Source organism: Cupressus sempervirens, chromosome 10 (assembly GCF_028749045.1).
Source record: "Cupressus sempervirens isolate cs-2001-9-10 chromosome 10, ASM2874904v1, whole genome shotgun sequence".
Classification (NCBI taxonomy): Eukaryota; Viridiplantae; Streptophyta; class Pinopsida; order Cupressales; family Cupressaceae; genus Cupressus; species Cupressus sempervirens.
Window position 1 is genome coordinate 345,829,154 of NC_143127.1, and position 12,814 is coordinate 345,841,967.

Here is a 12,814-nt window from a genome sequence, read left to right on the forward strand (position 1 = left end):
GGTGCAATACTGCAGGATTGATTTTCATTAAATCAAATATGAAAGAAAGCAAGATGAGATTTTCTTTTTTTAATTCATGTAACTAAAAATTTACTTGACAAGATATGAATTTAAATTACTTACTTATATGCCATCATTTTATCCAAATAACATAAATCCGGTGGATGAAATTTTGAAGTGTATAATTGTCACAATAAGATGAATCATCATCGCATCAAATTTGAAGTATATGCAAGAATAATACTCAATCTCTTTTCTATTAAACCACTTAATTCAAAGGCTCTACTAGGAAAGAACCAGTAAGAAAACCTAACATCATTGCCACTTCAACAATAAGTTTAAATATATTTTACATAGGTTTTCAATCCCGAGGAGAAATCTCCTCAACATAACTGAATTTAATAACAAGTTCAATTTCCTTCTTGGCCCTTAACAAGGGATCCATTTTGAATTTTGTAAACCATCACAGTGATCATGGAGAGAATGAAAAACTGATCAGGAGACAATCAAACATGACATAAAGACAAAATCAGACATTCACTCCCATTCTAGGTTTACACAATAGGTTTGACATTGAACTAGACTATGGAGAAGGTGGATTTTTCCAACAGGAGATGTCATACACAACACCAAAATAGGTGCCCTTTCGGGGCTATAATCTTAAGAACTTCCATTCTTCCATTCTTACATTCAGATAATCATACATGGTTTGTGTTGATGAGTAGGGGCCCATAACACCCTACCCTCTCTCCCTCTTCTCATCCTGAGAAGAGACTCTACACTGTTGGAGTCCAACTAAAGACCTTCCCTTGTACATGGCCACTTCTACCCTATTCGAGGGTGAGTGATGCCAATACACCCAAATAATCTCTTCAAAAATTCAAAACAAAACATAAAGGAAAGACATTTAAGAACACCTATTTTCAATCCCTCCCAACATACTCGACACACCTACAAACATACATAAGCAATAAAACTGAAACATGAAGCACAACATGTAACCAAAAAGAGGTAAAGTATTCCTACCTTCAAAAATCAGGTTATAACAAATGAAAAAGTTTGAGATGATCATCCTTTCCTCTCCTTCTCCTTCAATACTCGAATCCACTCTAAAACTAGAGGTTGGGTGAACACCCCAAACCCTCTCAAAATTTCCTCTAAATAAGATCCTAAATTTAACCACCTCTAAAAGCAATAACTCCCCCACTTGCCCAAAAGTTCTAGAGGCTTCTAACAAAACCAGACCTAAGGCTAACCTCAAGGTGGGGTTAAGGCCATCCAACTCATGATAGAATCAATCAATTTTTGCAACAAAGCAAAAATTGGGTTTTTGAGTGACCATAAAAGTCAACAAAAGGGGCTAGAGGGTGGAAAATGTCCCTAACCCATACCCATACCCCTTGGGTACTTAGATTTTATGATTTGAGGTCTTAGGGATTAATTAGAGATCTATCAAAAGCTAGGAAAATTTTAGGACTTACTAACAACCTTCAAAATGTAGATTAAACACTAATTTGGATTAGGGGTAATTAATCTTGATTACTAACTAATTAGCAAAGAGGTCCCTAACCTAATCTGACTTAGATCTTTAGGTTGCTCAGTTAACCCTAACTATCATGCTGAAATGCATATACAATTCACGAGTGTCAAGCGACACTATAAAAACATTGTTACGAAATATTAACATTTATTGATTACAGAATGATACATTCATACATCTCACGATACAAATAAAATGCGAACAATAGGGTTTCCAAAAATGGTTCATAGGGTTCAGTTTCGTTTCTCCATTAGATTTCTCGGCTAAAATATCCTGTACACTCATTGCAAACATTAGTAGCTCAAAAAAATCACATGCATATATGTATATAATGTATCAGGGAAATCACATAAATTAAAACATTCATCTTTCAAATAATCAATTGTTTATCTCATTCTACTCATATTTTCAATCATTAAAATTGCATAATCAAGTGTTAATTCTACATTTACTTACTTCATCAAAATACATATTCATAAAATATTAAATGACGAAATCAAATATCTGAAAGTAAACATCACACAACATGAAATAACATAATATGTTTAGTGTATCCGATAGTGTCTCGACATATCGAGTCATGAGTATCAAAATAATAATGTATCAACTATGCTATGATGGGTCAGGGCGAGGCCTCACAAATTGGTTACAGGTTCTCATGGATACTTAGAGATGGTGGTGATGTTGATTTCTCTTGGATTAGAGAAGTATTTTCTTGGATGGTTGATAGTTTCAGCAGGAGAGTTCGAGGGACATTCACCTAATATGGACTTGAAAGGAGATTTTTCTTAGTTGAGTCTTGGTTGGAGACTTGGATATCTTGATGAGCATTCTCATTCCCCACTCTTGGTCTACTCAATGGTTTACTACTTGAGATGTATAGCCCATTGTTTCTCTCAGGTGCATTATATTTATGCTTATCTTTCATGGATATGGATCTTGAGCTATGGTGCTTGATTTAGTTTTGGAGGGTTCATTTGAGAGATGGTTTAGCATTGGTTATCTCCATCTGCATTTGCATATGTTGTTAAGGTTGTTGATTTTGGGAGATAGTTTTATATTGGGCATATTCCTTGGATTAGGAATGACTTATGAGTTTGATCTTCTTATGAGAGGCTTACATCCATGATTAGTTATATGGTATGGTTTGGGTGTTGTTGAGGCTTATTGGTTGGGGTTTTATGGAGGAGATCATACTTGCACAATTTACATCTAGAGGTGTGTGTAGAAGGACATGATATAGGTTATGATTTGCATGGTTTCTCTTTGGTCTTAGTTATCTTCCTAGATGTTTAATTTTGCTTACATTGGGTTTGATATTGGTTGGAGATTGTGATTACTAGTTTGTGCTCATGTATGTCATGTGAGAGATGACATGGTTATTCCTTTATCTCTTTCCTTTATTGGTTGTGGAGAGCTTGGGAGATTGGTGGAGATTTTTTATGAGAGTTGTTCTTGCAAGTTATTGGTTTGTGCATTGTAGATGTCCTTGAAACTACATAGATTCACTTCTTTGTGATGTTGTGAGTGGATTGGTTATAGATTTGGCATTATCTTTTGTAGTGGGAGCTTCTTGGTATATATGTGGCAAGTATTGCTCTTGAGGCTTGTGATTGCAGGTTGAGATTCAGGTGGTATACCTTTGAATGTATGGATAGTTGGATGGGTTTGGCACTTGTTGTGGGTGCTATTTCAGCTATGGTATTTTGACAACTACGGATATATGTGATTACATTTGGATTAGGTTTTTGTGCTTGACATTTTAGTTGGTACAGGATTTTATGATCTGCTAATGTCACAGGTTGGGTGGCTTTCTCTTTGAATGGCTTATGTGTATGTTTGATGGCAATGGTATAATAGGAGGTGAGATCACTCATGTTCAAGATGTTGGATACTTCAATTTTGTTGCGGGTAGTAGGATTGAGCACTTCGTGTACTTTGGTCCATTATGGTAGATGTGCTAGGAGGGATTGTTCCCTTGTTCATTTATGTGGCTACAGATTGACCCTATGCAATGTATATAACAAGTGGGAGATTGTTGAGATAATGGGTTTTGCACAAATTGCATAATATTGTTATATTGTATTATTTTATTTTATTATGTAATGTTGTAACTAGATGGACGTGTAACATGTAGAGATTCACATTGGATATTCTTCATGAGTTGTGTTGTAACATTTTGATAATATTTCATGTAATTATTTAATATTGGAGAAAAGAATTAAATTTTCAATATTAAATGTGGGGTCAATGGGTTAGTTAACACATGGTTTATGTAATACGACTTGGTGGTTTTGTGGGACTTGCTACTATATAAGCAACCACAAGGGTAGTTGTTGTGTAAGAAGATGGAAAAAAGGGAAAGAGTCAAGCAGGACAAGGCTTGACAAGTTAGCCAAGGGAACATTTGTGAAGGTTGGAAGCATGGAATGTGATATGTGGATTCATGTTTGTTCACATGGATTGCTTGGTTATGGCTATGGCTTTGAAGGCTTCCATGGTGTTATTGCAATGGTGTTTTCACTGAATAATACATGGTGATGGATGCTTTTGGAGGTCGGGTTTTTTAATCCGTCAATGAGGGTATATATTGTGTCACATTTTTTTAGGTATGTTGTCTATTCTCTTGCGTGTGGATTTTAATTGCATATTTATTTCAGGCCTATTATGGGTTATGTGGAAACAATTAAATTCTTTATTGCAAATTTTCTTACAATATAGTGGGATCAGTTGCCTGAAATAGAGAGTACATAGTTATCTAAGTGGGTAGTAATGCATTTGGATCCAATAAAATTGCAGCAATTCACAGTCAATCACTTGCAGGAATTGTGTTTCTTTCAAGAAGGGGAGAATGATGCATCAACTTCTAGGAGTCATAACTTTTTGACTCGAATATGGGTTTTGGCTGAAATTTTATAAGTAGTCATGTGAGGAGTTATTTGGATTACCAATGAGCTCATCTTGATAGATGGTCATTTTGACATTTTTTTGGGAGCCTAAAATTTCATCTTGACCTCTGAAATTGAGTTTTTATTTTTTTTTTCCAATTTTTTAGAAAGTTACTTTTTTAATAGATCCGAATTCATACTCTTGATTTCGTGGATTAGTTGGCAATTCATCTTGCCTTAGTTGGGGGCTTTTCTTGGGAAAAATTGGGATTTGTAGGATGGATTTTGGAAATTACCAAAAATGGAAAAATTTATTTTTTTTCCAAAAATATGCCAAATATGGTAATATTTAGAATTGTAATGAGGTGTTTCATTTCATTGTAAAGTAGAATAGAGTTGGAGAAGTTGAAGGAAGAATTGGCATTTTGAAAATCTGTGTTGTGTTATAATTTTCTAAGTATTATTCTGAAAGGGGTTTGGGCTACATCACTTATAAGATGAATAATCACATATACTAATCAAACTTCACTAAATATAAAAGATTTGGGTGTCATCCATTGAATTAACAGAAAACTAATTACCAGAATCAAGATTGTTTTTCATATGAAATCAATCTAGATTACTAAGAACCATAAGATTTTAGACAAATGATAATATAAAATAAAGAACCAATTGATTCATCACCATTTTCTATTAATCATATCAAAATAACATAGCCAAATTATCTTCTACAATAAAGTTTTGCAACTATCTCCAAAATATGTCCAAAAAAACCTAAAATCATCACTAAAAATAATATTTATAACCATAGAGGGCCTTGAAAGTAGTTTTTAATACTAACTCCATAGGGAATTGTTAATTACTAGAGTTTAAACTAGTCAGCCTGAAAATAACTTTTAATCAAAAGAAAAAACTATTGGCCATTGGCCCCTAATCTTAATCTAACTACCAATTGTGCTGGTAGGATCAAGTTGATGTCCTTGGTTTGCGGCGATGTTTTTGCATGCCTCTTTTAATTATTTGTATGTCACCTTGAACTCAATGAGCTCTTTTTGTTGGGGTGTGCCCAACTTCTTTGTCCTCAATTTCCATATGGTTATCACTCTATGAGTATGTTCCATCATCGTGTCTTGAACCATTAGATGGTCATCACAGATGATCATTGTAAAATCTAGTTGAGTTGTAGTAGTGAAATTCTTAACTAAGACTTCTCTGTCTTCTTTCATGGTTCTCAATTTGTCTTGGTATACTGATCCCATCTCTTTCAAATATGTATTCAGTTGATCTTCATTCTCCATGATATCAACATCGACACACTTGATGTCATTATCCAGAATCTATTTTAGGCATTCTTATTCTTTTACCATCTCAAAGTATTCATCCATGCACTATTCAATTACCATATTTCTCCAATCTAAGTTTGTTCAAGAGGCATACAGAAAATCATCATCTATGCTAATGCTTGGTTTTTCAGCCAAGAATTTGTCCATCACATACACCTAAAATTTAGTGATATGGATGACAATTTCATCCCATTTCCCCTTCTCTTCCTCCTAAGAACTCAACTTTGATTCCAAATCAACCATCATCTTGTTATTTTTGTATTTGTTTCAATGAGATGTGAGATATAATTAGCTTCATGAGAGATCACCGACTTGATCCATTCCTCGAACGTCTAGGCAATTGATCTATCCCTTTCTACTTAGTCAATATAATGTTGGTTCATTGGAGAGGTGACTTCAGCCACAAATATGGCATTGGGTAATGTTTTAGCATCGATGTTCTATAGTTCATGAATGTATTCTACCATCAATCATATATATTGCTTCAGCTCCTTCTTCTACTTCTAGTCTTTCCAAATTCTACTTGTAACCCTTGCATGGCCAACATGTAGGATTTTCATATTGGTAGCTCTAGATGCAGGTCCAAGGATACTTTTTCTATAGTATAATCTTGGGGCATAATATCATCAAGACTTTTATCTACCACGGGCTTATATACATCTACTACCTAATGCCCTATTTTCTCATCTACTTCAAGCATAGTCTTTATTTTGGGATTTTTTTATTTTAGGCATTTTACCAAAAAAATAACCTACCATGTAAACAACTAAAAAAATCATTAGGAGTATACTTCTTTTCTTATTGACTAACAAATAAAACTAGCTTGGTGTAGAATAACCAATCTTAGGTGGAGGAGTTTAAAAAATGGGGGAAGTCTCAATAGCTAGTGAACTCAAAGTATTAGCTCCATCTATAGCTTGTTGATTTATTTGATCCATTATTTTTATTGAACTTTCAACAATAGATTCAGCTAAAACTTCACTTTCAATTGGCTCTTTATCAGTATTAACTACAAAAGCTTGCTAAGATCTCTTCCTTTGGGTACATGAATGTATCCACCTAGTTGGGGATGAAGATTGAACTATATTCTAAATAATAGGTTGAACTTCAAGTTTCAGGTTTGGATCACCTACACAAGAACATTTGACAACTTTATCAATATGACAAATAGGGAATGTTGGTCTAGAGCTAGTAGAGACTTTCTAATGATTTGATTTAGCTTGACTCAATTTAGACTTCTTATTATCTACTAGCCACTTCTTGGTTCTATTAATAACGAGAAGGGTCCTAGTCTATAGATCATCCTCCTTAGGTGAATCCCAATCCAACTTGCATATGGAAAAGGCCTCAACCTATTTAGTATAAAATGGATCTACAACTTCATTCTCATGTCCTTTAATACCTATGACATACATTTACAACTTGAACTCTATGATTTTCTTCAAGGTAAACCTAGACTACTATCATTTCTTTACTTCATAGTCCTCTTTGAAATCAGCCAAGAAATCTTCCATCTATGGTGCATGAGTAAAGGAGGGGTGTAATTCAAATTGGGACTATGCAAATCTTTTGATTTTAAATTCAAAATGGGTAGAGTAGGGTACCAAGTTCATTATTTTTAGCTCAACCTCTAGACCAAGAGAATCCTCAATTCCTTTTACATTGATAATAACCTATTTCAATGGGAAAGATATAACCAAAACCTTTTTCTATCTTTACATCTTTTATCCACCTCTACTACTTTCTTGCAAACTTTAATCAGCATACAGCAATCTATGCAATATTTCCAAGTAACTTTAAGGGCTTACCTTCATACTCACCAACCCTTACATATGTTAACTTGGGAAAATGGGTAAATAAGCTACCATAGATTGAATGAGTTTAGATTCCTTCCCTATCAACCTTTTGTATTATTTGCCTTGGAGTTCAAAAACTAGTTTGGCAAGGAAAGTGTTTTGTACCCTCTTGAAGTTCTTGGGATTCTTTTATTTCTATAACAAAGTGAAGTATTCATACATTGACATGTTGTTAACCCAAACCTCATGAGGGAAACCCTCCCATTCTCTACAGCATGCTAGAATGTAGAAGATGTAAGAGGAAATATAGAAACTAAAAACCCCAGACACCTATAAAATCTCATCATGTAATTTATCTGCTATGATCTCGATCTAGTAATGTATTTCCCTTCACTCAGAATGATCTAGACAAAATAGTACATCCAATTCTCCTAGAGAAAGGCATTATTGCTTCCTTTAACTCTATTCAAGAGGATTATTATATCTTTAACTTTAGGGATCATATGTTCACAAGTCATGGGATTAGGAAGGTGAGAACCACCCTTCCCAATTTTTAGTAACCACTTTTTAGTAATGGCATTATTGAATTTAATAGCATTAGTGGAGAACTTAGATTCAGAAAGGATAGTGGTCTAATCTCCAAGTTCTTCATGAGGTGGGATTCTCAAGGAACCCATTACCATGACTCTATTCACATAGACCAAGACTTTACTTGTATGTGTCTTGATGCGCCTTTTAGTAGTGTCATACTTATTTATACATTCTAGGACAAGCTTTGGGCAAGGGATAGCTTCTAGAAAACCCTCGGCCTACACTAACCCACTCATGGATACCTTTTCTACAATTGACCTAGGCTTAGGTTTTGAGAACCTTAACACTTGTTTCCCAACTTCTTCATTAGCAATGGAAGTATCTCCTAGTTCAAGTAGGAAGCTGGCTAAGGTTGTAATTATCTTTTCTTTGTGAAAATTGGGGCAAAAAATATCATGGAGTAGCTCCAAATTTCAAATTTTCCCAAAAAAGCAAAGATAGAAATAAAAGCAAACTAGAAGAGCTTATTTACTGCTAAACTAGAATAAAATAGTAGCTTTTGGGAGGAAAATGGAACTCACTAAAAAGAAAAGCCCGATAAATCTCTTGCTAATAAAGATTAAATCGCAGACTTCTCATATCTCTAGGGAAACCATAACGCTTACCTCACACACTTATGGAAGAACAATCAAAATGGGAAACTCTTAAAAGTTTAAATAGAAGAATATGTTGCAAACAGATAGGGAAAGTATTGATTTGACAAGAATCCTTAACTATTAATGAGTGCCATCTAACTTTACACATGTTAAATTGTTCTCCACCATCATTCACACCAACTAGCATTGAATGCATATATTTTCTTCCTTTTTGGGAAAAAATTAACAATATTTGTACTATCACTTGTAACTGATGGGACAACCTTCATACTCATGAATCTTGAACTCTTGAACCACAAGTGATGGTTCAAGGTTCATATTAAACAATCTTAAAATATGGAAATATGATGCTCATATACTAACTCAAGATGGTGGAAGAATTTGTCATACTAAACTTTGAACTTAGACCACAAATAGTTCAAAGTTCAAATTCAAAGAAGAGCATTGAAATCTAATCAATACCATAGGCCTCATGTGGACTTAATAACACATGGGTTGAGCTATCAAATAATTAATCTTGAACCTTGTGGCTCAAGAGTTCAAGTTCAAGGTTCAAGTTCAAGGCGGGGTTAATATGAGGTTCAGTATTACAAAGATGTCCCAATGTGGCTATCGTAACTTTGAAGCTTTTAACCTTGAACCTTGTGGTTCAAGTTCAAATTTAAGACTATGAAAAAGACCTTTATGAAAGATAAATGGAGACACAAAAATGCTAAGCCCAAAATGTGGGTAATAGTTGGCTATAACTAGGGATTTGGACCACAAGGGACTGAAAGGGGATTCAGACTCTAGTTTTACAACATACAACAAGAACAAAACTAAAAGAAAAGGAAAGACAAAGAAAGAGAATAAAAATCTAGGATGCACACCACAAATCTATATACACGGTATACAAGGAGAGAGAAGAAGAAATATTATAGCTAATAAAACTTTAGATCCTTCCCATTGTAGGACACAGATAATTCAAATATGTCTAGGTACTTCATTATGAATTAATTGGGTCTGAGGACTTTTTTGATTTTGAAAGGACCTTTCCAAAATGATTCAAACTTCTCATGAGAACCTTTTGATTCCTTTATTTTATCCAACAATAACACTTTATCATTTTCCATGAATTTCCTAGGCCTTTCTCTGTGATCAAAGATCTTTTTAACTTGCACTTGATGATTGGTAATATGATCCACCACCTTTTCTTGCTCCTCATCCACTTTCATGATTTAGCATATTCATTTTTCCAATGCATTTGTGAAGGTTTCATATTCCAATCTTCTCAAGTTTGGTGGTTGCTAGTTCAAGAGGTAGTGAAAACTGCACTTCTACATCATATACTATCTCAAAATGTACCATCCCTATTGTAGTTTTAAGATTTTTCTAGTAAGCCCATAATGCGTCAAATAATCTTTTGTGTTAGTCCCTTCAATTTTCACCTACTAGATTCTTCATTATGGAAACAAGGATTTTATTCAAGGACTCTACTTGGCCAGAAATAGTTTAGAGGCATGTAAAATTTGTATTCCATTATTATGGCAGATACATTACAATTTACTTTAAGATAAATTATGAGCATTGTCTATTACTATATTCTCTGGCATCTCAAACCTAACCATGATATGCTCCTTTAGGAAATTGCATACAATCCCAAAGGTAGTTCTCTTGACTGACACCACTTTGACCCATTTGGTAAAATAAGTAGTAGTAGTTAAGATATGAGTATTCCTAGTACTAGAATTTGGGTTGATCAGTTCGATGAAATCAAGCCCCCATTTTTTGAAAGCTTCCTCTATCACCATAGGTCTTAATAGGAGTTTCACTAACTTATGCTTCTCTAAGAACATTTTTCATTTCTCACATCATTTGACCCACTTATATGCATCATCAAACATACAAGACCAATAATATCCATTCTAGAGTATGTTGAAGGTAGTGACTATTGAAGAGTAATGCCCTCCACATGCTTCATTATGAAATGCATGAAACAATCATTTTCTGCTAGTCTTTATCAATACATCTCAAAAACGTGTCATCTAAATCCCTCTTGTTAGAAAAATCATCAACAATTATATATTTGGAAAATCTTAACCTTAAAGTCTTTTTTTCCTTACTTATGAGATGTTTGGGACATTTGCAATAGGTGAGATAATAAGCAATAACTAAAAGACATCTATCTATTAGGCCTATTAACAACGCTAATGGTTTTTCTTCACTGACCTCTCTCTGGTTCTCTAACATCATTTTACAAATGTCTTTTACTCTTACAAGCTTGGTTGGTTTAATTTCTAGGTCAAAATCTTGAACCTTTGATACCCATGTCGCTCTATTATTCACTACCACCTCTTGTTGTGTGAGGATGCTCTTTAAAGTAGCATTAGGGATGAATACTATGGAGTGAGAATGTAGGATGTAGTAGTGGAACTTCTTTACTACTTTCACCACTGAGAAGACTTGTTTTTTAGTCAAGAAGTACCATAACTCATGATTTTTAAATCGTACACTCATGAAGGAGATATGAACCTCTTCACCTTCTTTGTTCCTCTACAATAGGAAAACAGACATGGTGTGCTCACTGACATAACAATAGATTATAAAATCCTTATTATAATCTGGATGAGAAAAAATAAGGGCATGTACAATGGCAACATTTACTTCCTCAAAAAATTTCACGGCTTCATCACTCCACTTGAAGGTTATTTTCCACTGAGAAGACTAGCAGTAGCAATTCAGGAATGAACCTTCTTAAAAATTTGATCTAACTAAAAAATTATCTTGCCCCATTCTAGTTCATAGGTAGACACAACTACTAAATTTCTCAAAATCTCTTTGGGTTGGTTCTAATTCCATCCTTTGACACCAGGTGTTGTAGCAACTTCCCTTCCATGACACAAAATATAGACTTCTCCAAAAAAGGGATACCTCATGTTCTTTGCGCCTTTGAAGGATTAATCTTAGGTCACACAAGTGTTTTTTTCCTTCTTAAAAAAATGGTCATGGAAACCATGTATACGACTATTATCTTGTTCAAAAAGTGTCTGAATCATGAATTCATTTCCCTTTGAAAGGTGGCACCTACATTTATAAGCCCAAAATGCATCTGGTCATAGGAAAAAGTTCCCCATGGATTAGTGAAAGCAATTTTGTGCTAGTCCTCTAGGGCTATGCTAAACTTATTATATCCAGAGAATCCATGTAGCATGGAAATCATCTCTGAATCAACTACCATCTGTAAAATGTGGTCCATATTGGACAAAGAAAAATTATCCTTCAATCTTGCTTGATTCAAATTTCTAAAATCTACGTTGATATTGATTTCCCTACTCTTTTTGTGTATTGGTACTATGTTATCCACCCAAGTAGAATGGTGGATGGGGTATATCATGTGAGCTTTAAGCATTTTCTTGACCTCTTTGAAAATTGTGTCTTCCACCCTTGGGTTATAATTTCTTAACCTCTACCAAAAGTGGGTTGTTCTAAGATTTAATGGCTTAGATGTTTGAACTACCCTTATTTGAAGTCCTTCAAGTCTTCATAATATCATGCAAATACATATCCAAAATCCTTTAATAATCTAGATAACCTTTCCTTTTTAACTTTGGTGTAACATTTTCCCAAGTTAATTAACTTTGGGTTGTCTTTGGTGCCAATGGTGATATTTTCACATTCTCTAGATTGTTCCTCCTTTACTTTGGCATTTTTTTGGAGGTAACAATCCCTTCTATCAAATAGTGTTTCTAGAGCCTCCAACCCCTTAGGGATAAAATCACCCTTAAATTGAAAAACTCCATCATTACCCTTATCTTCTCATGACACTCTAAAATGGAAATTTAAAAAAAAAAGACCTCAATTTCTCAATCCCTTGTAGAAATGAATTTATATGCACATCATTGCTGAACTAATGAAGGGTGCTCCCCTTAATACCATAAACTCATAATAGAAACAAAGAAACAACAAAAAATGTGAGAACAAAATATGGACTTCTTATTATCACTGCAAATGTAGAATTATAGAATTCACAATTACAATATGCTAACCTAGATGGGCGCTTTCATTATAGTAATATGCAAGA

At 34.2% G+C, this 12,814-nt stretch overlaps 1 protein-coding gene across 1 annotated transcript in view; it reads right to left on the minus strand.

Moving 5' to 3' along the window:
• Positions 1-230: 230 nt before the first annotated feature.
• Positions 231-12,814, minus strand: part of LOC149534002 (uncharacterized) — a 138,556-nt gene continuing 125,972 nt past the window's right edge. Inside the window, exon 4 of the transcript XR_016356698.1 lies at positions 231-1,813. The gene's annotated coding sequence lies outside the window, so the exon portion shown is untranslated. The remainder of the gene's footprint in view (positions 1,814-12,814) is intronic.